At 31.1% G+C, this 26376-nt stretch overlaps 1 protein-coding gene across 3 annotated transcripts in view; it reads left to right on the top strand.

The window, feature by feature from the left end:
• The first annotated feature begins 1474 nt into the window (after positions 1 to 1474).
• The window catches only part of Cdh9 (cadherin 9), a 167908-nt gene continuing 143006 nt past the window's right edge, over positions 1475 to 26376 (top strand). For 2 of the 3 annotated variants that reach the window (XM_005341392.4, XM_078016929.1), the window contains exon 1: positions 1476 to 1899. The gene's annotated coding sequence lies outside the window, so the exon portion shown is untranslated. Of the gene's footprint in view, positions 1900 to 26376 lie in introns of all 3 variants that reach the window. The other variant, XM_078016931.1, reaches the window with a different exon arrangement.

Below are 26376 nucleotides of genomic sequence, written 5' to 3'. Positions count from 1 at the left end.
ATGATTAGTAAAAATAACTTTAAATCAGGTTATAGACTGCTCTGTGGGATTTCAGGCAAAACAGTGTTTCCCTGTAGTTGGATTTCAGTGGGAAATTAAATGTGTGCAATATCAAAGATTTAAAGCTCTTACTTGTGAATATTTACTTTAAGGCTATGATAAAATATTTTGTTTGGTCCCTTTCCCCTCACTTTACATATATCACTTTATCTCAGAATTAACACAAAGGTCTCTATAATATGTAGTTTTATTTAAAGAAACAAGTAAACCTCAAAGAAATAAGTCTGAAGGAGTCTTGAGAATTTTAAATTAAGTTTTTTGCCTCAAGAAAATACTCAGCCTCCATGAAGAATTCACTAAGCTGTCTTAACCACTTGGATTTTCTAAATTCGGAAATGTGAATGAAGTTTTTCCTTCTTATCTGCCATCATTTGCAGATGAACAAATTCAAACATGCTTTTATGCTCACCTTCTGTATTTAAAACACACAATCATTTCATAACTAGGAACTCCAAGTTTTATCACCATGCATTAGTGATGTCACAATTTATTTTGGGCAAGGTAAAGTTTCATTTTTCTAAGCATTTATTTTCCCTTCTCAGAAATAAATTTCCATAATGCACAAACTTCAGATAGGCAGCTTTATTATTTTCACTCATGGGTAAGAGTCACTATTGAAAAAAAAAAAGTGAAAATTTCATTATTTTTTTTTTCTGTTGTCTGTTTTCCTTTGAAGCATCAAATAGGATATTGATATTTTTTGGCACTTAAGTTATTTACTTACTGATACTTAACGAGCCGTTATAAAGTGAGCCATATTCCCTCTGTGCATTTCATACAACTATTACTAGAACTTCTCTTCAGAAGGATTTATCTACTAATCAATATCTTTCTTATTGTGCCATTTCCAGAAGTACTGAAGAGACTTCCCTTCTGAAGCAGGATTGGACTTTCCGGCTTACCCGAGTTAAGAGTTGTACAGTGTGCAGCAGGGACTCTACAGGTGGACTGTGAAGTTTTGTGATGCGCCAAGGTCATCATTATTTTTAGACATTTCCAGGGAAAGTGAAAATCCCCCAACTGCATTAATAAGTTAAAAAAAAAAAAAAGTGTTCCAGAAATCTGAAACTATACTTTAAACTGTTCTCGTTACTGAAAAACAACATGTCCCAGACGCCACTAATGAGATGTTTTTAAATGACTTTTTCTGAAAGAGTATTTTATATTATAAACTCATAGAGGTATAAATTAAAAAAAATTATAATTACAATGATGAATATACTCTGAATTCCTTCTCTTCCTTTCACTAAACTTGGAAATTTGGCAGGAATCAAATAGGGAGCAGTAAATTCTCCAAGGATTATACACAAAATTCCTTTTTAATAACAGCACTCTCCACATGATGACATGTATTTCTACAGATGATTTACAGGTTACAGTCATGCTGTGACCTCTGTCCCAATTGCAGACAGATTAGGCAGAGCTGATTAACAGGGACTAAAAACACTGGGCTATTTTCTCTTATGGGGGTCTTTGTTAAAGCCTGCTCTCTGAGCCCTCCCAGTTTATTCGCTTGCAAATCACTGTTCCCAAAGAGGTCTTCACTTCCCCAGCCCCAACCTGGAGCCCTGCAGCGCCATCAGCTGTAATATCTTCCTATTTGAGGGACGTCTCTTATTAATCAAAAACGCGGAATGGAAACCAATCAGATAGAGAGTTCCTTTGGCTTCAGCTTTCTGCCTGTCTGAGTTAAAAGTGATGCTGAAGAGAGGCACACTGAGATGCATGAAGATTCAGCTGTGAAGATACTATAAAAAGAGAAGAGAAGGAATGAGACAGAGGCAGAAACAGAATTATCGGTGCTGAGCACGGCTAAACTCAGTTCTGTTACTAAACAAGGTATGCGTTTTTTACTCTTTTCTTGACAATATAAGCTATTCAGTTTTTGCTTTCTTAAAATCCAATAGTACAAATATTGCTTTTCTCCCAATTGCTATATTTTGCTTCTCTCTCTCTCTCTCTCTCTCTCTCTCTCTCTCTCTCTCTCTCTCAACACTTGGAAGCAGGTAAGAATACATTTTGTAGTATTTAAATAAGACATGCAAATGCATAGTGATGAAACATGTATTATTTTCTTATTGTACTTTTAGAAAATCTGATATCTACTCAAGTTCCTTTATAGTCAAAAATGTGCATATAGAATATTATCCTAAAAATAAAAGTAAACTTCAAATTACATTAGAGGCCTTGAATTCCTCTTATTTTAGTGTATTTATGTATATTCTCATTATATTAATTGGAAATGGACTTCAAGCATGTTCATAACTTTTGTTTAAATAATTTGATTCAGTACTGTCAAACATAAAGGTATCTTTATTAGTAATTTAATAACAAGTGACTTTCTTATTCTCAATATTAAAAATGAAATAATACATAAATAGTAAAAATGGATCATATTTAGATGGGTATCAGATGTCAGGATTCAGGTGAGCATTTTACATGGTAAAGGGGGTTTCTTCAAATATTTGTGGTTCTGACCTGTGTCAACATTCTAAATTATGCTTACTGGCTATCCCTGGCAAATACATCTAAATGTCATGAAGACTTGACAAAAAAATCACAGGAAAGGGAAAGTGTCAAAAGTAAACTAGTCATTTTTATATTTGAGCTCATTGAAAATGCATTGATTTGATGGAGTATTGTTCCTTTTTTCCCCACTGCACTCTAATATATACAATTCACGTTAATTATATTTCTTTGCAAGTTCACTAATCTTTATAAAAAAGCTTGATGAATCAAATTTTACCTGTTAGATTATCAAAATTCAATAATATTTATAGTTAGATACTGTTAACAGAGTACAGGTATCAGAAAATATTTAAGTAGCAAAGATGAAATAAAAGGAAAGTTAAAATTATCTAACTAGCAGATAAGTTCACATTTATTTGTATGGTTACCTTTTGGGTAAGGATGTAATAAAATTTGAGGAGAAATCAGTGTCGTTTTCTGGAGATCTGTTGTTATTTATTACCTTATGCTGTAGATATATGAGACTTATAATTTTCTTTCACCAGTCTCCAGAATATTATGCAGTAAGAAGAATTAGTGATTTTGTGACATCAAAAACAGTGGTAACTTTGTAATATAGGAAGAAATATGCAATTGGTTGTCTTTGGTATTATCTATGAAATTAGAAGTTACCCATTTTAAATATTCTTATTTGGTTAAAAAAATTCTGCACTCAATAAAAGATGAATCATATTTTCAGATTCCAACACTGACTCATAGCCTAGGCAATGTTATGTCAAGTGCAGAACATGTTTGTTTATGAAACTGGTTAATACAGGTATGAATAGACCCTTTGAAAGAGAAAATGAAATAGCATGCTCTTCCAGCACATAGCACCAAAGAATTTGGATATAACATGAACAGCATGTATTTGCAGTCATTTCACCTAACATGTTATGGGTTCAGCTGAAGTTTTATCAAATCGAGAGTGCAAAAATAACTCTAAGCACTTAATAGATATATGAATGACATGTTGAAATGCCATCATATCTACATTAATGTGTTTTAAAAAATGAGCAAATATAAGGTAAAGTGCATGCTACAAGTAAATCTAATTCCAGATGTAATAAACAGGAAAAGGTTTGAGAAAGCAAATAGTATTATCAATTTAAAAGCAATGCACTAACTTCCAGTTAAATTAGTACTAATAAAGCAATATTACATAAGCTAATGCTATTGTATAAGAATAAAAACATTTCTTCCATTATTATACTCCATGGTAATTAAGGAAATATCTGAAATGGTTTTCATAGTCATGTCAGCAGTTTTATATTTATTTCATTATTGAAATAAAAAGTGTCTTATATACTACCTATGTGTAGCCACATCCCAATTCAAAGCCAATCTTGAAAGTATGTCTTAAATGCTGTGTTAATAGACTTGATAAGCTGTGTATGGATCAGAAACTCCTCTGAATGTCACCTTGCATGGAGAGGTTATGGTCTTGCTCTTTCCCCTAGCCCCTGTACACACAAAGCTTTAGTCATTGCTGTGTCTCTTCTGGGCTGTATTCACCACCTGAGATTGTTTTTAAAAATGGAGGTTTTTTTTTTCCCTCTTCTTGTTAATGTCTCTTTAGGCATCAATAGTTACTGATGAATCCTCCCACACCATATTTCAACACTGTATGACTGTAGTTAACCAGAATGCTTTGGTGTATCTTTAAATTATATAATATAAATTGTGTGAGTAATGTGGCAATATATTTATTTGAGAAAGGATGAATTATGATGACAGAGAATTTGAAGATACATGAAAATGTGTTGTAAATAAACATTGACTGTAACTTATTTTCAATGGAAGGAAACAGACTAGATGCACCATTATTTAACATTAATACAAACACAGATGCTTCAATGTAACTGATCATTTGTTTGCTAAGATTGATTTGGAACCCTGATGTGTACATTTGACTATAATGTAATTAATCTGATATTTGTAAATTGTGAAACTTTTAAAAATGTTTGATATAACATTTTAAACATGTATACTTCTGAATTTCAGGATATATCTACTTATGTATGTATAGTTAACCAGTAACAGTATCAAATGCAGAGTAGGTTTGGGTTTTGGTAAGTTATTAGTGACTAAAATTATAGTTAGATTCTTGGGTTTTTACTTCCTAAATAATCTACTTAAAGTTAAGTTTTTTTAAGGAAGAAGGAAGAATACTAAATATCACCAGAAGACATAGTTTAAAGTTAGCTTTGTTTGATTTCACATGATGCTGTATTTGTAAACATGATCATTTTTATTGCAACACTTAAGACTTGTTTCCCATGATACAGCAATTTCTTCTGTGTATCTTACATTTGTTTTTTAAAAATGAATTTTATCTTTAAATATATCTTAAGTTAATTCTGTTAATCCCCATATTGTTATCTTATTTAAGGGTTGAAATAAAATCCTAGAATATTAGAAAAGGGATTTTAAATACCTTCAACTTTGATTTTGCACATGAAAAAACTGAGGATTAGAAAGATTGGTTTGAATATACTAAGTTATTCAATCATAGATGTATAATGGGCAAACTTATGTAATAACAGCTCACATTTAAGTCTTAAAAAATAGATTATGACTGACAAGTACATAGGTAGGTAGGTAGATGGGTAGATAGCAATAACTTCTGTGTAGTTAGAAAGGCCCTCTAAAACTTTTGTCTCATGAGATGCTTCATTTCTCTGCCTAGAACCACCATTATCTTCAATATTAAAAATATGGTAAGGAGAGCACAGTGAGGAGAGTGTCCTTACAGCACTTTTATACTTTTTCATTGCTGTCCTAACACATTGATGTGCTTATCCCTAAATTTAGCACTAGTAAGTGATGGTCTTATAGCCACATTAGAAATGCAAAGTGCTGGATAAAAGCAGTCCCTGGAGTCTAACCAGGAGATTTTATATTAGCGCTACCAGGAAACACCTCCCAAACATAAAAGGCATGGTAATGCCTTTTACTGACTGTGAAGGGAAAATGGAAACATCATGAGGTGTGGTTGTCAGTTGCCCTGTGTTTTATTTATTTTATTTTTAGGATGAGAGGTAGGATTTTTAGGATAAGAGATGCCAAATGTTTGTTTAAAATGATGTTGAATGTTTTACTTGTTTGTGTTTTTTTTTTTTTGCTATTTATTTATTTTGGTGAATTATACATCAATTACAGGAGGAATGAGTGCACTCATGTCTTTAATTTCTCTTCAGAACAAAATGACTCTTGGTCATTACAGATATGAAACATCAAAACATACGATTGCTCTCAAGTATGGTTCAAAATGTTTGCTCCTCACATCCAGTTTTGGAGGATTGCTCTACAATTCTGAAGAACATGGTTGATTTATTTTATTTTATTTTTTAATTCCAAAAACTTATTCCAAGTTGTAATGAAAATACTGGTAACTAATAATTATTTATTTAAATTTGAGTTTAAAGACTTACTATATACCAAGGTGCACTGGTTGAAGCAGATATATCTGATGGAATTGTTATTGGATTATGCTACATTTTCCAAACTTCATATATTATTAATAGAATATACAATGGATAATGGAACTTTCCATCATATTTAGTGAAACAGGATCTTATGGAAGTCATACAGAATATTAAATAATACCTACACGTAGTGTAACAAGGGAGACATCAAAAACATAAGGTAATGGGTAGATAAGGCCGTAATTCACTTCCTGGGTCAAAAGACATGACAAAAAAAAAAAAATACATACTGCTGTGATAAAACTGGGACATCAGTCCCAAAACTTCTCAAAGGGAGATTTCTCCTAGATTTTTTTCTACCAAAACAGGTTAAAGTAATAATTTTCTATAAGTGCCTGAAGGTTTTGTTTGTTTCTTTTTTCAAAATGTTCACATCTATGTGAACACTTCATAATACAAGAATTTAGAAGAAATTTAAATCATTTCACCTGTAATGCTAATAAGGATTCAAATAAAACATTCAAGAAAACTTGTAGTTCAAATGACAGAATATCATCTCTATTACCTATAAATATTTCCAGAAAATAAAAAGGGATAGCAAATTCAGTTATTTTAACATATAAATTATTTAAAGCCTTTAATAATTATGATCCTGTAACAAGAGGCACTAAAATGCCACTCTTTTTCTGGTCAACTATAGATATACCACAAATAAGTGAAAAAAGTACTACCAGAACTTTTTTTAAAAGTTATACACAATTATAATCCATGTATTATAATTGACTCAGATAATTATTTGAATCAGATAGACTGATTTTTAAACATTATCCAGAAAACAAATATGTTCACAGTTCTTGAAGTTCCCATAAAAAAATATATATATATATATATATATATATATATATCTGTCCATACATTTGGTGAGTGGGGAAAATATTATGGAAAGTAAAAATGATAAAGTTCCCTCAACCCAGATTTAAATGTAGATTAGATTCTTATCAGAAAATAAAATTCTTATAATTTTTTATTTGTCAGGAATCTCAATTTTTTTGACCACATTTCTTGAGGATCAGCTCAATAGGCATTTGCTATAGTTTGTATTAGTAAATTAACAATTTGCTCCACTAAAATTTTCTTTTGTATTAAAGCCTTCATACTAAGATTGAATCTCATCGCCTTGTAATTAATATGATGTACTGAAGAATTAATAACATTGTGAATGATAAATACTGTTGTTAATGCTATTCCTTCTAGATTAATTTCACAACTGATTTGTACATTATAAAGCAATTATACATGATATACTGAGCATCGTTTGGAATAAGATTAACTATTTAAACAGAAATAGAAATTTTGATATTTTAACTATGTCTTCATTTTAGTCTATCTCTTTAAACAAAGGAGTATTTAAGAAGAATCAGGTTTGTATTTCTGAAAAATAAATACTATTTTAAAAACTAAATAATTAGTCTACTATTTTAACAGTATGTATGCTTATGTATGCAAATGATATTCATCTGACTTTTATATTTTTATTTAGAATTTGGCTCTCTGATTCAATTATTTGCAATGAAAAATGTTATTATACCTTCACATAAACATGTTTTTCTTTGTCATGAAGAGTAACTTTGTTTAGATTAAATTAGGAAGTTCTATAAAATATAAATTGTAAATTCTAGTAATTAAGTTATATTTTGAAATCTTACTGTTATTTTCATACATTAAAATGACAAATTTTCTGTTATTTATATCTATATCTTATCTCTCTAAATCTAAGCAGTAGACTATATCTTATCTCTCTAAATCTAACATTATCATACATCATCTGATGAGTTCACTAGTTTGGATCTGTGGGCTGTGTTAAATTCAATTTTCAAAAGCTAAATAAGAGACAGGTATTTAAATCAAAAGTGAGTTTTAACTTTGGAAATAGTTATTATTTTAGATAGTTAAAAGAATTGTAATAATAATTATTGTAAATGAGTATATTTCAGTACGGTGCTCTGAGATTATTTTTCAACTGAAATGTGTATATTAAAACCCACAGGAACCAAATGATAGAACTGAGGGAGATAAGTTTTGAGATTCCATAGCACACTCAGTAGCATAGTCATGCAACAGTTTGCCTTTAATAAAGATACCTTCACAGACATTTTTTTTTCTCCCCTGACCTGAACTGAACTCGGGTTTGCTGCTTCACAGATGAAGTTCTGGCTCTGGGATCTTACAATGCTTTATTTAAACATGGGTCCAGAGATCGTTCTATTTTATGCTTGAGACTAAACTATGTTTTTTGGAAGTCTTACATTGAAATTGATCTTTAGACATATGCAGGGAGTAACAAAATATTATGTCAGAGTGAAAACATCACTTACCTATGTTTTATATTATGTTTCAATGACCATAATTATAAATTACACTTTTCCAAATTTTCAAGAAAATATAGACAAACAATTGATATGAGAAATATCTGAGAAAATCCTACATTAGAATGAAATCCCACTCCAGATTTTAGGTTTGGAGAAACATAACTATTTATGAAAAATAAAATGTTTTGGAAAATTTGTATTTTAAAGCTGATTTTGAAAAATAACTAATTATTTTATAATTATAAAACATACATACATATTCATAAGATCACAGGTCTTTCTTATTTAGCATTTATATGAAAATGTTCTAAGTGACATATACCCTAATACAGTATATCAACTAATATACTAATAAATACATATTTTTATCCAGTGCATATGTATATATAATGAATTAATGAGCTACTATTTACGAATATGCAAGGGGGCTGGGAGTTGAAGCCAGGACCTCACCCATGCTAAACCATGCTCTGCCACCAAGATGAACCACAGCAATGCTTTAAATATTGAAAGTGTTACATTTATTTTCTCTTTTTTCTTAAAGTAATCTATGAAGAAAGATCTCTGCACCCTTCTCTTATCCTTTCTCTTTAGCTTGAATTCTAAATCATTTTGTGGCTACCATAGACTTTAATTGTCTACTTTAATTGAACATTGCCTATTTTTTCCAAAACCCTGACAATGATTTTATGGTGGTTAGCAGAAAGCAGACATGGACCATCTCCTGCAGTAAACTGAGGTGGAGCATTTCTCCTGTTGCTTGGTCTCCTTGAGCTTTCCTACCTCACCATTGCTCTAGCTTCGCTGACCCTTCTGTCTTCTACCTTCAGCTTTTCTTCATTCCCTCATCCTTCTCCCCCTCTCCACTTCTCCACTCTAAAGACAGTATATTTTTAACTACAAGTGTCTATCCTTCGTAACTTGGCTTTCACTCTGGGAGATGATTCAGTGTGTAACAGAAAGTGACTTTTGCAACATGAAAAACTCCTTAGATGCCAAGATTGAATAAAAATTTGTCAATATAGTTCATGACCAATTTTAGAAACTCCTCTCCTCTGCTGTATCTCCCTTTACTTTCACTGTCTAATTCACTGGAAATTGGCCTTTTAGGGAGCTGAGAATTACCAAAATCACATTCTCTTTTGTTTCCTTTTCCATATTTTTTTATTGTTGCCTTGTAGTTGCACATAATGGTGGAATATATTGTTACATATTCGTATGTGTACACAATATAAGATATAATTTGACTCATAATCTCCAATATTTCCCCCTTTCGTCCCCTTCTCTTCTCTAGTCCTTTTCTTCTATTATGCTAATATTTAAATTTAAATGAGATCCCCTCCTCACCTTTCTTTCCCCTTTTTCTCTCTAGTTTCCACATATGAGAGAAAATCACATTATTTTAAGAGACATAGTAAATCAAACAGGCATCTCACTAATAAGAAGACTGATGAGTCCATCATTATAGCCCACCATGCACACAGCTACTTGAGGACTTTGGAGAACTGTTCATTTAAAAAAAATGACTATTTGAGAGTTAATCTTAAAGCAAGTGGTTGAGAGGAGCGTTTGTCAACATATTCTTTACATAGACAGCATGGCTGCAGGAGCCCCATACCTGATACTTTTAATTTTTCAAACTAAAACAAAACAAAACAAAACAAAAAACAAATTCTCATATTCTACTTCAATGTGGTAAAAACATCAGTCTATCTTGAAAGTTGCAGGTGCAACAGGAAACAGTGTTTCCCTATCACTACAAGAACAAGAGTCATCCTCAACGTGTAGAGGCTTGTGGAGAAGCCTATTCAGAATATGTCATGGGCCCTTCATTTTCCTTTATTACAAACTGACAATAAGGAAAAAGCCTTTTATATTATTCATAATAATTGATTAGTCCATCTGTTGACTGATCATTTAATTTTCTTACATTTGAGTTTACTCCTTAGTGAAACTGCTGCATCTAAAGTATGAAACTATAATATAAATTGCATTTGCTCTACTGGGTGCTCTGCTGGGAAGGTCACATTCAGATGGAGACAGCAGTTGTTTCCAAATAACTTCAACCTTTAGACATTCCTTTTGGCCATCATGTCAAAATTTGCTTGAAACTTCATTCCCCTCCCTCTCCCTCCCCATCCTCCTCTCTCTACCCCTCCCCCTTCTCCTCTCCCTCTCCGCTTTCCTTTTATTATTTTTCCCCTAATATAGCTTGGAATTCATCTAATAGCATTAAATGCCTTTCTAGTAACCATTAATTTTTTTTTCAAATAAAAATTTCCCCAGTTATTTTTTCTGATTATTATACATTCCAGTTACTGCAATTTATAAATAGCAGCATTTTATAGATTACTCTATTATTCTAAATTAATCCTGAATGAAGGTAAGTCTCATTTTCATATTGTTCCTAAAATTTAAATGAGTAAATCTCATATGAAACACAGAGCACACAGTAAATAGAACTATTTAAAAGAGTTCTACAGTAAGTAGAATTATAAAAGCTACTTTTCGAATTAGTTCAATACAATTTTTAAAAATTTTCTTCCTTGTTTCCAAATGACTTGCCTAGAGAAAAAAACTTCTTCATGATTTGTAATCATGTCTTACAGGTTATATGATATAAATTCTGAGAGATATAATCTTTGTCAAATTATACTTTGGTCTTTCACTTGAAGACCAAGGTCTATCCCTTGGTCCACTTTTCTTGTTCAGAACTTCAGCATCTTGGGAATGTGTGTTTATGTGTGTGTGCATGTGTGTGTGCGTGTGTGCATGTGTGCGTGCACGTATATGTGTGTGTATGCAGTACTGGGGATTCAACTCAGGGGCACGCTACCATTGAAACACATCCCCAGTCCTTTTATTTGTTTGTTTGCTTATTTTGAGACAGGGTCTTGCAAAGTTGCATAGTCCTCTTGCCTCAGCCTCCTAAGTCCCTGGCATTACAGGCTTTGGCTAAATTGTCTAACTCCTTGTTATATTATTTGAACAGCCTTTGAATTATGTACAATTCTTTTAACTGCTGAGACATTCTTTATTGTGTAATTTTGTAAATTAGGGATCAGTCCAAGCAATTTTTCTCTCCTTACACTTACCAACCCCCATCCCATCCACAGATACATCAGCTTTGAATTCAAGATCCCAGCAATTTACTTTATATTTGTGGATTTTCCTGCCATTTCTAAGTCTTAAATTATAATGTCTCAATTTATATCTATAGGTTGGCACACAGATATATACTTGAAACACCAAATTTTGTCAAGAAATATTTGAAGAATTGAATAATGTCCATGCATGACTTCAAAATTGCTCTAATCAAAATCTAGTAAAAATCACTTCGGTCAAACCAGATATTGGTATAAATATTATACCCATTATACTTTATGGGTGGGGGGCAACTTTCCCATCCCTGTCTCAGATTCTTTTTTCTCACATTATTCTGTTATTCAAATATCATTTCCTCTACCATTCCATTGTAACAGTGGCTACCAGTTATTAAATAGTATATTAGTCCCTATCAATATATTCTAAATTTAGGAAGTAGACTCTGAAATCTTATTTTTACCAAAGAATACTAGAAAGCTTGGTCACAATTTATCTGAGAGTCATTGCCTTAAAATGTAGGTCTCAAATGGTCAGAATTGGTTGTAGAACTTTTAAAAATATAATGTCTATGATTGAATATAAGTTACTTGGGAGAAAGTCCATGGCTTTCATACTCAGAAAAGGTATGAATTACTTACAATTAACATATCAAATTTCATTTTCACTTAAGACACAATTTTATTGGAATATAAAAGAAAGTATACAAGGTTTATGAAGTGAATAGACCTACGATCTCTTTCAGATTTCCACAGTTACTTATTCTGTTTTATTTGTAGGTTATCTTTACTTCTGGGTGCAAATTGTAATAAGCACAAACTTTAGATAAGCAATGTTTTGTGGTTAGAAAAGACAGCTTCCTGTGGTCAAATATCTTACTTGTAAAACTCCATTCTCCTATAGGACTCAAATGTAAATTCAAGAAAATAAATTTAATATATAAAAGCTCAAAGCTTTCTGTGCAAAATTCAGGTACTGGTGGTATTTATAATTCAGGACAAGATGAAGAGATACAAAATGGATTCTACTATTAGTATTATCTTAGAATATGTTCCTTGGGTTCATGATATCTGAACCTGACCATGGAAAGGTTATTGGAATCCTCTATTTGTATAAGTTGGAGTGACACTTTGTTTTATTTAATGAATAAAATTAATTGTTTTGATAGTAGGAGAAAATTGAAATTAGGAGAGTTTAGAAGTAAGTTTTTATGTTATGAATACAAATATTCTGACAAAATATGGTTCCTTAAATGTATGTAGCATACAGTGGAAGTATTCAAATTTTGAATAATTTTGTGCTTCAAGTTTATACCATCTTGAAATTAATATAGAATATTTACTATCATGGAATATTACCAGCTTTACTGCTTAAAGTTTAAATGGTCATATTATTCACAGATTTTAGAAATGTGAATGAATTATTGAAGTCTTTTAGACCAATGGTAATAAAATTTCATACTCTTTCATATCATCACATATTTTAATGCCAGATATTTAACTTTCCTTTTCTATCATTTTTTATTCTTTTGAATTATATTAATAATGACTGTAAAGTAAATGACATTTTTACCTTAAAATGAACAGTGCATATAAAATGGTTTATGTGTGGAAGAATTTTACTGTGGTTTAAACAAAACAGGTAATAATTGCATATGTGTGAGCAGTGAATACTAAAAGTAGCTTAACTGTTATATTTTTGGTTAATAGTAATAATTTGATAGTTGTCTTTATGCTCTGTAAAACAGCTATTGCTATTTATAAAATATATAAAATCTTAAATTATATTATTTAATATATTAGCCCTATAATCATATATTAGTTACAAATAATTTTACTCAACCTTCACTATAGATAAATATTTTGGGGGGGTACTGAAGTTATAGAAATGAATGCTATATAAGGAGTTTTTAAGGTATTCTGAGGTACTTTCCAGACAATTATACAAATAATAAATAAGACAATTATAGATATTAATGACTTGTGGAAATAGATGGAGTGCTGGAAAGGTACTGTTGGATTTGGTGGAACTTCCTGGAGGTGTTGGAGGAGTTTTCTTTGAGAAAGTAACATTTTAATGTAGAGGAGCAAAGAATGGAGAACAGCATTTTAAGTGGCAGAAATATTGGGTGTAAGGGTATAATTATGTTAACAGAATTTGCTTATTTTATAAATAGTTTTAATTAATTTAATCACAATGTTATGTATTACTTATTATAAATTTCTGTTTTGGTGAGCTTTTTCCTTGCTGTGACCAAATCACCCAATAAGAACAACTTTGAGGAGGAAACGTGTATTTGAACTCAAGTTTTAAAGGTCTCAGTCCAACCTTTTAAGCTCTTGAAGGAACTAGCTACAAATTCTTTAATGATAGTCCATAGCACATATTGAAAGGTTTATACCACTTGTGCAAAAGAAACAATTATAATGACACTGTTCTTTCTGAAACTGACGTGGATATAAACATGTTTTTCCTCATAGCTGATAAGCTACACATTTTGACTAAAATGTTATAAAATGAAAATAAGGCCCGATTTGGATTTTTAATAAAAGTTCAATAGCTATTTTCCAAGAGAGAATACAATGTTGTGTTGGGAGCGTGAATTGTGTAGTTTTAAGTTAATCCTTAGGAAAGTTCATCATTGCTAAGTTGTCAAAATGATTCATATGCCCTTTTGGAAATGATAGGGTATTTATGACTTTGGTCTGAGGCAAACTACACCTCTAACTTTCTATTTCTCTTTTTATACCCCACACACTTTCACCCTTGTTTTGAGCTACACAGTAGGCAACATCTCAAGTTTACTTAAATATTAAATATAGTGGGTAAGAGCTCAGGTTCTGAGTCAGAAATGTTTGCTTTCTTTCTTTCTTCTTCTGTGGTTTCAATATATTTCATCTTCCTAAATCTCAGTTTCCTCACATAGAAATGTAGATAATTCTAATTCTCAGGTTTGTCAATAATTGTGTTAAAACACTCATCAAAGTACTTATAATAGATACTAGTCTTTATTATTATCTTGAGAATGCACTCAAACTGTTAGTTTCAAATACTAGTTTTGGAGAATTTTATTATTATATATGAGAAAAGTAGTAATAATATACTATGTTTAATTTTTTTAACCAAAATTTTAAAAGATGGCAGAAAATGAAAAGTAATTCTGCCTCTATATACATGATGAAAAACATGCTTTTAGCCACATGTTCAATTTCATTTGGTTAATTGGTATACTTTTGCAAAATATGCAGATACTGTATTTTTCTTTTACTTTATGTATATATTTGCATTTGGGGGATGGAGTATCATTGTATTGCTCAGGTTCCCTTCAGACTCCTGTGCTTAAGTGATCCCTGACTCGATATCCAAAGTAGCCAGGACTACAGGCATGTCTCACCCTGCACAGTATACATACTGGCTTTTAAAAATACCATATGTTCAACCATGTGTACAGAGAGTGTGAGTAACAAGAACATATTTGGAAAACTGGTGAAATGTTTAAAAGAATGCAAGCAATAACACTTTCAAAATGCATAGAGCAAAAATAATCTCCACCAATTATCAGACTGTGTAAAATATACTTATAAAGGTATAAAATATGTCTTGGAAACTATTTGTCCAGTTTTCATCATTAATGAAAATAGTGTCAAGTTACAATGGTGCTATGTGTTATTTTTAAATTAAAAAAGGTAATCCTGAAAATGTGATTACTTTGTTGAAAGAACAAAATTTAAATTTAGAAGAGAATGATTCTATAAATTCAAGAATAGTTACAAAAAAAAGGAAACTGACATTTTATATATTTAATTTTACAGGTAAGGATATTAAGATTTTTAAAAAATTACTGAAATTGATCCTAGAATGGACAAAATAGGGTGGTGGTCAGGTCTAGAGTCGATCATGTGATTAAGAATGCCTCATAATATGAATCATTATATCCTTACAAAATCATTTTTGAATTGCCACTGCACCTTTGGTTAGATTTCCAGTATGCTATACATTGTGCCCCAGATCTGGTTGCCAACAAAATCATTTTTGATTCAGAACCATATCAGTGTAAAGCATGCATTATGTTAATTATGAATAACCCAAATTAAAAAATGACAGCCTTTGGGTCTGGGATTGTGGCTAAGCGGTAGAGTACTTGCCTAGCACATGTGAGGCTCTGGGTTTGATTTTCAACACCATATAAAAATAAATCAACAAAATATAGGTATTTTTCCATCTATGACTTGGGAAAAAAAAGGGACAGCCTCTCATTTTTCACTCTGTTTGGGCCTGGCTTACTCTGTAAACCTTCCTGAAAAAAATAGGATGTATCTGAACCTCCCACCCATAAAAGGAAAAATAAAAAAAAAAAAAAACAACAATTTAAGCAGAGCATCTATCTTAAGGAAACTTAAAATGGGGTTAGCGAATTTGTTCCCAAATTGTACATGGTGAAATTATACTCTACTGTGATATAGTAAAGAGAGCAATGGGTGGGAGTAAAAAGACTTAATTTCTTTGTTTTGAAAATCATGGAGAGTATCTAGAAAATACATGAGGGATCATTCACTTTCAAGTCAATTCAGACTTTGTGAATATTATTTTCAACATTTTTTTAACAAACTTTTTATTATGATTTAGATATGAGGTATTCCCCTAAAAGCTCATATGTGAAACAATGTAAGAAAGTTTCGAAGTGAAATGATTGGATTATGAAAACCTTATTCTAATCAGTGCACTGATCTCCTGATAGAGATTAACTAGGTGGTAGCTCTAAGCAGGTAGGGTGTACCTGGAGGACATGTGCCTTTAGTCTATATATTTCTCTTCCTTCACCAGAGCTTGTTCTCTCTCTCTCTCTCTCTCTCTCTCTCTCTCTCTCTCTCTCTCTCTCTCTCTCTCTCTCTCTCCTTCTTGGCTCTGTGTCCCCAGCCACTTTCCTCTGCTACACATTTATCCAATGATGTTCTGCCTGACCTTGAGTTCCATGGAATGGAGCCAGTCACCTATGGACTGAAACCTCTGAAACCATGAGCCTCCAAATCAACTTTTTCTCCTCTGATTGTTCTTGTCAAGTCTTTTGATCACAGTTGTAAAAAGTTGTCTGAAACATTTCCGTCTTACAGAAGAACATAAAAAAAAATAGAAACAACTGAAAAACTTGGAGATGACTGAAAAACTGAAATCTTCCCTTCACTTCAGACCCCCAAAGCTCCTCTCCTCTCTGTGATCCTATTTATACAGCACCCATTGTATCTCTTCTACTGACTTCTATAGCTCTCCACATTGATATCAGGATTTCATTGTATAAACAGAATATGACTTGTAATACCATTCTGTCACACATATTTAGAAATTCCTTCATTTACTCTTACTGGAGCCTCTCTCTGCCTCAAGCATTCTGTCATTCACATCTATCACAACCTTGTAACAAATCCAAATATCATACCTGAAAGGAAGATGTATTTCAGGCATCTATTTTAAATCATTTTTGTGTGTGCACTAGTTACTTCAAATAGTATAATAAACCCATTTGTTTAAACTCATTATATGTGTTTCTGCTACTATAAAATCATGCTATATGTTACGCTGCTTATACAAACTAATATTTCCGTATATTGAGAAATTACATTATATAGATAATTTAGTTAATACAACTGACCAATAATTTCTAATAAAAAACAGGTAAGTCAGTTTGACCATTTTAATGATAAATATTGGGATCATTTGAAAAGTAAATAATTCTAATTTCTAATAAATCTGTACTCAATTTGTGAATACTAGATTTTTTTTAAAAAAAAGAACTAAAAGTTCATTTAATTCTTTGAGAGGTCATTTATTATCATCTTTACATAAATCTGTATTCTTGGTTATTATTTCATCCGTTTATGTCTTGACAAAAAGCCTCTTTTAGACTGGTCAGATAATAGAACCACCAAGCAAACCTAGAAGAAATTGCTATTCTTAACCATTCTATCAGTGGCATTCTGGAAATAGTAACAACTTAACTGTGGAAGAGAAGCTCCCCTAAATCATAAAAGAGCAATGTCCTCTGCTTTAATGTGGTTTCTTGGGAAACATAACAATAGGAGTATCTGATAGTCAATTAAGCATTTCACTTTCACAGCCTATTTACATGAAAATAAATTATTTATAGGTAAATTATCTTGTGATTTCCTACTGGAGTGAAAGATTTCTGTTTGATGTTCCAAAGGGAAAAAATCTATTCATTAATTAAATTAATTCCATTATATAATATAATTTTTGCAGGAAAGTACTTTCACTTTTATTTTACTTTGGCAAAGAAAGCTTATTCTATAATGATATCTTGCTAGGGTCTATAGGGAAAATGTTTGTACATGTATTGGATATTCACACATAATATTAGTTCATATAAAATCTTTGCCAATGATTTGCTCAAGTCATGTAAAATCATATATATATTCCTGGGTTGTATTTTATATATGCATCATATTTTATTCTACTGTAAAGTGTGTTTTTATACATGGATGCAGCTTCAGTATTGTTGGTCTTATAAGTTTAGAGAATATCATGTGCTTCAAGTTCCCGGAGGCCTGTATGATTCTGCTCCTTCTTTTGTAAGACTTAATTTTATAAAGAAATTTTTACTTAATATTCCATCAAACTTCCATAATTTGCTTTTATTTTTTATGACTGAAAATGTTTTCTTTTGGTAGAATACAAAATTTTAGAACATAAGTTAATTACTGTCCATTAATATGTCAATAAACTAAGTGAGCATCTGACCCAGTTAAATTTGCATCTAAAACGTTGTTCAATTCATATTTGAAGCAGCTTGAAAATCTTACATTCATAAAACTAAGCTACTTATCACAATGCTTTAGCTCCCTCTTTTGGATGGCCCAGATTACAATATGCAAATAGGTGAAAATGCCCTAGCACATTTCCACAGACATGGAATAATATATGATGCAATATTTATTCCATTATTAAACTCTGTCATCATTTTAATCAGTATTCAAATAGCCAAATTTATATCTTTAAGTAATTTTACAAGTTGAATGCTCATTGAGCATTTTATTTTAATGCTATTTTAAAGAATAAATTTTTGATGGAAGTATTTTAAAAATACTGTTTGAAATGTATTAATAGATACTCAGTTTTTTAAGGACTTAGAAAATATGTTTCTCCAAATAATATATTTGAGCTCAGATAACCCATAAATTAAGTAGTAATTTTCCATAAAACAATTCAAACACCAAGAAAGATTTTGAGATGTTCCCAGATGTTACATATTTCACAAATTATTATTTAAATTTTTTTTTACTATTTTCCTCAATCATTTCAATAATGGCACACAAAACAATATATCAATATGTGTAAAACAGGAACTTCATGCAACATATATACATATGTACATACAGATATAACAAAGTCCTAAGTATATTTCTTTTCTTATTATAGCATCATAATATAATTTAGTGCTGAAACTAAAGCAATACAAATTCATAAAAATCAAATAATCACATTTGGTTTTAAGCTTTTAATTTTTTCAGTGAACTATATATGTTAATTTCTTTTTAAAATTTAATAACAAACATAATTTGCACTTTAAAATACAGTAATTGATGGAATAGTTGCATTCCTGAAAAGAGAAAGACTAAGCTGTTATTTTATTTATTTACATATTTATTTATTTATTTGTCATTGTAGATGGGTAGAATGCCTTTATTTTATTTTTGTTTATTTTGATGTGGTGCTGGAGATCAAATCCAGTGCCTCACACATACGAGGCAAGCTACAGCCCCTGCCCTAAGCTCTTATTTTAATTATCTAAATGTATAAATGCATGGTGTATTTTTATTTTTATTTACTTCCAATTGAAACTTCTTTGCTTAGTCATTATTTTGGAAAAAAACAACAACTTAAAATTACTAAATGATGTTTAAGTTGTGATTGTCATTAGTATATTTAAAGTAATGTAAGTAAACAATTAAGACAATTAAATTTCCACATGAAATTCAGACAATTGTATTTCCATTTCTCAAAATATTTTAGACTTATATTTTGAAGTGCACATGTTATTATCAAGTATGTAAAGTAATTATAATGAAAATATCAATCACCCAATAACCAAATGAAATATAATTTTATTTTATACATTGCACAGCTGTTCACATCATAACCCAGCCTTCCAATATTATAATACCTCTCCTTGAGTTTTAAATATTACAATAATTTAGATTTTATTCATGTTTTAAGAATTTGAAAATATAAAATAAATTTCCATTCTATAAGCAGTAGATTAATACTAGTAATATTTTCATACAGGGAAAAAATATCTTATTTGGTTTTATTTTCTTTCTTTTAAATATGATATTATTTCAAAGGATTTATAAAATTGATCTCAATTTTGTTTTTATTTACACACTATTTACCCATTATTAATTGGTTATTTTTTTCTCAGTTGAATCTAAGTTGTTTTCTCCCTCTTCATACTAATTTTTCTGCCTTATGTGTTCTGTGGAAGAAGAAATGAATGTACAGATATACAAAAGTTTTACCATAAGTTTCATTTTACCATATGCAAATGATAATATGGCTATTACATTGCAATAAACTTCACAAAATAACATCATATCATAAAATATATAATTATGGCATTTACTAATGTTGTCTCATGATAGAAAAAATGGCAAAATAAAATATTTATAATAGAATACTGGGATTAATTTTAGGTTATAAAAATGTGTTAAATATTATTTGGGTATCTAGTAATAAGGCTTAATATGTGAGGTCCTAGATTCAATATCCAGGACCACAAAAAAATCACATATTTCTATGTCATATAAAAATTACAAGACGAGTCAAATATTTTGGAAAAATCCAAAATTTTAAAAATCAAACAATTCATTACTTAGGGTCAGACTAAAAACATTTGTATCATAGATGTCTGACGCTGCATACCAATATCTGCATCTTCCAGTCTTCTTTGCCACATGTAACAGAAGGTATATACCTAAGCTATCCAGTCTCCTATCATTGTCTTTTTCTTAACCAAATACCTAATCCTAATTCCACCTAGAAAAGTGAGTCAATCCCAGAATTTATGTCCTTAAAATAAGAGTGCCTCTAAAACTCTATATTTCACCTATTTCCAGTTAGGATTACTGCCAAACCTTCAAAGTTGATTTTGATACTCAACTCAATTAGCCCTTATTCTTTCCCTCAGTATTACTAAGACCTACTAGTAAATTTATATACATATATATGAACATATTTAAGTGTATATGTATATACATACTTAAATATTACAATTTAAAGGAGGTGGTGAAGAATAAAGATTATGTAGAGGACACGGGTTCCCAGGAAAGAGAATACTAAAATCCAAAACATCATTGCTAAATCTCAATTATAATTTCTGGCATGGCTTCCGGGCTTGGCTGCATGTAGCTGAGCTATATCTCTCCGAACAAGTATTATCTGGCATGAATATTAATTTGAAAGTCCAGAAGCCTTATATCTTGGTATGATACATGAACATTTGGATTTCTCTATTAGAAAATGTAAGCCGAGCAGTTTAGCTATTAAAACAAATACTATTATTGTTAATATTTATCATTAATTATAAGTATGTTTAATTAATTAAGCATACATATATACATATATGCATATGTATATGTACACACACATATGTGTATATATCTGAAGAATATTCTATACATAATATGTGAGAAACAAATTGCTTATAGAAAATAATAAATAATACTATTTGTGTATTCAGTCTTATCAGTAACAATGCCTATTTTTACTATTCTGAAAGGTAAAACCACCTTCACATACATAAATTTCATAAAAATTACCAATGTGTTTCCCAAAATGTAATATCAATGAAAAGAGAAAGAATATAATACAAAACACATGCACAACTACAATAGAACATACATTAAAGCTCCTGTATATGAATCAGTCAGACATAAGTGCAGATATTATCAGGAGTGCTGGATTGGGGTTTAATAACCCCTGACTGTTTTTGCCTTTTAAAATGTGTCTTTCTAAAATGCTTTGCTATTAATGAATTTCTAAGCAAAATGAATGTCAATCTTTCTTTGATTTACAATGTAGTTGGAGATTTACATATTTTATTCTAAAGTTGTTACAAAATAGATCTAATAGTGTTAAAAATTTAAGTAAAATAATGAATATTGAGTTAGGTCCTAGAATCAAAAAGTAAAAGATATGTACAGACACTTCACCTGCCTGAATATGGGACACAAGAAAATGCTTTAATGTTTGGAGTTGCCCTGAACAGAGTACTTAGCATCCCTGATACCTGCCCTCAAAATCTTATAAACCAAAATAGAGAAAGATTCACTTGAGCAAATTTCTCAAAGACAATCTGGGGGACTTTCTGATGTAAACATGAATGGGAAAACACAAGAGTAATTTTGGTGTTAGGAAAACAACAATGCCAGAAATAATAACAACGAGTCTCAATTATCTAAATTTTCTCTGCATCTGTGTCTTTCATATACACATATACACATTCTCCCTCCCTCCCTCCCCCCGCCTCTCTCTCTCTCTCTCTCTCTCTCTCTCTCTCTCTCTCTCTCTCTCTCTCTCTCTCATTTATTCTCTCTCTCACTGGAAAGAAGATATGTACTAGGATTTATTGGGCCAGAATTTGGAAGACCAAGTTGATCTTTCTGAGTCTCCATTTTTTTTCCCCCTGTACAAGGGACTCATGATAGTTTTCCTTATCGATGATGTTCATCTGCCATCCTTAATTAAATGTACATGAGAAGCATGAATTTCCTATGAAAATGGAAATACAGGACAGAAATAGTATTTTTCAAAAAGTACTTTGACATTTGCATGACAGAAACTGACAAAAGTGAGACTGAGTAAAAAGTAGAAAGAGGACATGAAGAGTTTTGAGGTAAGGAGTTCCTATTGTTACTAAAGTTAATGTTCATACTGTAGGAGAAGAATAGTATTATGGTTTGGATATGAGGTGTTCCCTGAAAGCTCCTACACTGATGCAGGAATGGTCAAAGAGACATACCCTAATCATCTAATTAATTCATTTATTGGATTAATAATATGAATGATTGAGTAGTAATTGTAGGCAGATGGGATGTGGCTAGAGGTAGGGCCTGGGGGATATGCCCTGGAAGGGTATATCTTCCTTTCAGACTCTTCCCCACACTGTTTCTGCTTCCTCCAATTCATGAAGAGAGCACCTTTCCTCCTCCATATCCTTCCGCTCTCATGGTCTGTTTGCCCCTCGGACCCAGAGCATTGTAGTCAGCCCACCCTGAAGTGAACCCCTGAAACAATGAGCTAAATGGAATTTTGATAAGTCAAAATAACTTTTCCTTCTCTAAATTGTTTTTGCCAGGTATTTTGGTCACAATGATGAAAATCTAACTTACAAAGGATATTAAAAAAAATCCACAAAAACAGAATTTGATAACAATGGCTTCCATAATTCCCCTTGATATTAATGCAATCATTTAGAAAACTGCCCAAAGATTAATACTAAATGAAGAAGGAAAAATACCTTTCCTTGCTTTCAAACAAAAGACAATGTTCTTTGAAACTTTTTGTCTGCTTCTTTAATTTTTATCAGTCTCAAAAAAATCCCATAAATAAAAAATATATTAAATGTTTTGGACTCTTAAAAGCATTTCTACTTGTTGAAGGTAATTTTATTTAAATAATATCTACAATATTTTCATATTATTTTTTATTTAAAACTACTATTGTAGGAGAAAATTATGTACCTTCCATGCTGAAATTTCTCCCTAAATGAATAAAACCAAATCCTCAGATTTTTTTAATGCAGGACTTAAGCACCCAAACATTAACTATATCTTCTTATGTCATGAATAAAATAAGAGATTTTTAAGTACAATGGCAAAATGGGCTTCCCTTCTGAATTAAGGGCAGAATATAATGTATAAGATAAGGAAGCATTTTACAGAAATCTCAATTGTGTTCATATTATGAAATTCTGTAATGGTAACATCTTTTTATTGAATGATAATCTCTCTCAGGTTCATTTTTTACCCTACCCACAATAAAGTATATTGATTATCTTATTATGCTATAAAACTGAATTGTGAATATGTCCAAAATCCATACTTCTGACAAGTTTCTGGAAAACACTCATAGATAAGTTTATTAATAGAAAGCACTAGAATTCCAGTACTGTCAGAGATTTATTAAGAAACTATAGTTTTCATCTCTAAGAATGGTTTTTAATTAAGAAGTGAATAGGCTTCTCAAAAACAGTGGTTATTCATATTAAAACATGCACCAAATATTAAAGAATAGGTTATTTTGCTAATAATTATTATATAAGATACCATCACACATTTGAATATGCCTCAATCTGCACAGTCCCTCTTCCTATTTACCTACATCAGCTCTCTTGATGATGATGTCTATTAGATCAGAATGACAAAATCATTAACTAAAAAATAGTGTTGCACTATATTATTATCAGGAGATAATGGCATGGTGAGTTTTCTGAGTGCCACTGTTGACACAGATGACCCTCAATTGCTTAATAAGCAGAATCTTATTAGAAAGACAGCTGTAAAAGTAGTGACTTTCATTTGTGAAAGCCTTTTTTGTCAACTGTTTGACAGAGTACATGGTTAAGATATTATGCAGCAGAAACATGAATTAAATAATGCTGGGAATCTATATGGATGTTTAAAGAATGAAAACTTATATTTTAGATTTTATTTTTAGTAATGGACAACTGTCTAAGAGGCAAGTATTTGAAGTTATTTTAGCTTTGATAAATATATTTCATTTTAGTATTTCATATCTCTAATGCCCAATGTGCTACTTAAGTAACAGATAAATGTTGCTTTGGTAAATACATTAAAAAAATCTAGTAAACTGATTTTATTATGTGGCAGTTAAATGAGTCTCCCACACAGAAGACTCTATACGTAGCAAGAGATATAAGGAATTTAAATAAGGTCTGATTTTAGAAGATGAGCACTGATGATTTTTTGCCTAATTAGATTTTTCTTTTGAAAGAAAAGACATGTTCTGGCCAAGATTAATAGTGAGAACATGATCATTTGAGAGAAAAATAATAAATTACTTACCTTTAGAAGTGTCTCTGTCCTAAAAGAAATATTCTAGCCCTCTATTAATCTCCTTAGTTTTGTAGTAATGCTCTCTTAAATTTAGACATTTTAAACTTTAAAGTGTTTTGGAAATGAATTCCAATTATATGAAATAAGTACAAAGTGAAAGAAAACATATCTGAAGTGTTGAAATAATCCACCAAAATTGTATGTCCCATTGTGTCCCCAATATATAGAGCACAGATGACACATGGAGTCGCTTCAAGTCTTGGTGCAGTATTCCTCCTACAAACCAGATCATAATTCTACATTAACCTCTTGGGATGTGAAAAGGATAGTTAATTTTTATTGTAAAACATTTTAGATTCTCGAGTTCTTATTTATTGAAAAACCCTTAAGGGAGTTGAGTGGTTGTGAGTGACAGATGGAGATAAAAATGAAACAATGAAACAAGAGAAGGCCTTTGTATGAACACAATAATTACAGTCTATGAACTGGGAGGATAATTGGTTCAACCCTCTTAACTTACAGCTCAATAATTTTTCTTATTAATCTATATCAACATAGATGTCTCTATGTCTACCCTAGACTTTATCTATATCTGTATTGATATTTTATATTTATATGAGGCCTATATACTGGGTATCACATGCGGTTCCCAATAAATCATATCAATGTAAATTTTACCACACTATCTGTTACATGATATTTTAATCAGATTCCTTGTTTGATTCAGCCAAATCATTTTATTATAGAAGAAAGTTGGAAAATAACCTGTTCTAACCATCTTATTAACTCTCAACATTCATATTTAGAGAAATATACTCTCTGATGATAAATACAGCTACCACTGACAAAAGACTTAATACACCCATAGTGCCAGGAACTCAAATCTATTATGCATATATTATATCTTATAGCAAGGGAATATTTAATTCTTACCCATGAAAGGGAAATATGAGAGTTTGGTTCAGGGGAGGATAAAATTAATGTAGATTTAGGAAAATGCAGGAGACTCTAAGGTGTACTTTTAAAAAGGGGGGTAATTACCTGATTGTCAGGAAATGAATCAAAATTCCCTAGAAGTACATTAATTTCCAGATGAACAAAGTTTGAATCTATTATTGGAAAGATAGCAATAATTAGAAGAAAAAATCTGGTCTTATTCTGAGGTTCTCAGTGCCCTTAATTTGTCTGGTTCAATCACAGCTACTGAGAGAGTTCATCAATTAGGATATTCTGTTAAAAACATTATGTTCACTAAGGGAAATCATAGTCTAACTCTGAGTCACTAGGATCGGTACCAGATATTGGTTCTCAATTTTTTGTTTTCTACATCACTACCTAGTAGATGTGTTACCTTGGGCAATGTGTTTAATTGCTCTGAACTTTTTCTTTGTATGTGTGAAAGGGAGATAACGCCATTTGGATCAAGTGGATTTTGAGAATATCATATGATTTAAGATGTGCCATTGATGAATGACTACATTCTAAGTGAAGTGTCATGGTTTGAGTGTGTCCCTGATGGATTCATGTACTGAAAGCTTTATCTCACGGTTGCAGTAATGGAAAGTAGCACAATCTTTGAGAGATGGAACTATGGGTAGGGTAATTTGGTCATTGGAAGTATCATCCTCAAAGAAGATGAGTAAAATTCTCATAGGACCCTTCTTAGTTCCCATAAAAGTGGACTGCTATAAAACGAATAAGGCTGGTCCCTGAATCTGTCTTCCCTTATTGCCCTGTTATTTCTTCAATACTTGATTCTGTAATTTTGATGCTATTGCCATGAGGATTTGATATAAGCCAAATAGATGAGGCCATCTTATT

Source organism: Ictidomys tridecemlineatus, chromosome 1 (assembly GCF_052094955.1).
Source record: "Ictidomys tridecemlineatus isolate mIctTri1 chromosome 1, mIctTri1.hap1, whole genome shotgun sequence".
Classification (NCBI taxonomy): Eukaryota; Metazoa; Chordata; class Mammalia; order Rodentia; family Sciuridae; genus Ictidomys; species Ictidomys tridecemlineatus.
The sequence above is the reverse complement of the archived record's forward strand: the minus strand, read 5'-3'. Positions and strand labels throughout refer to the sequence as shown.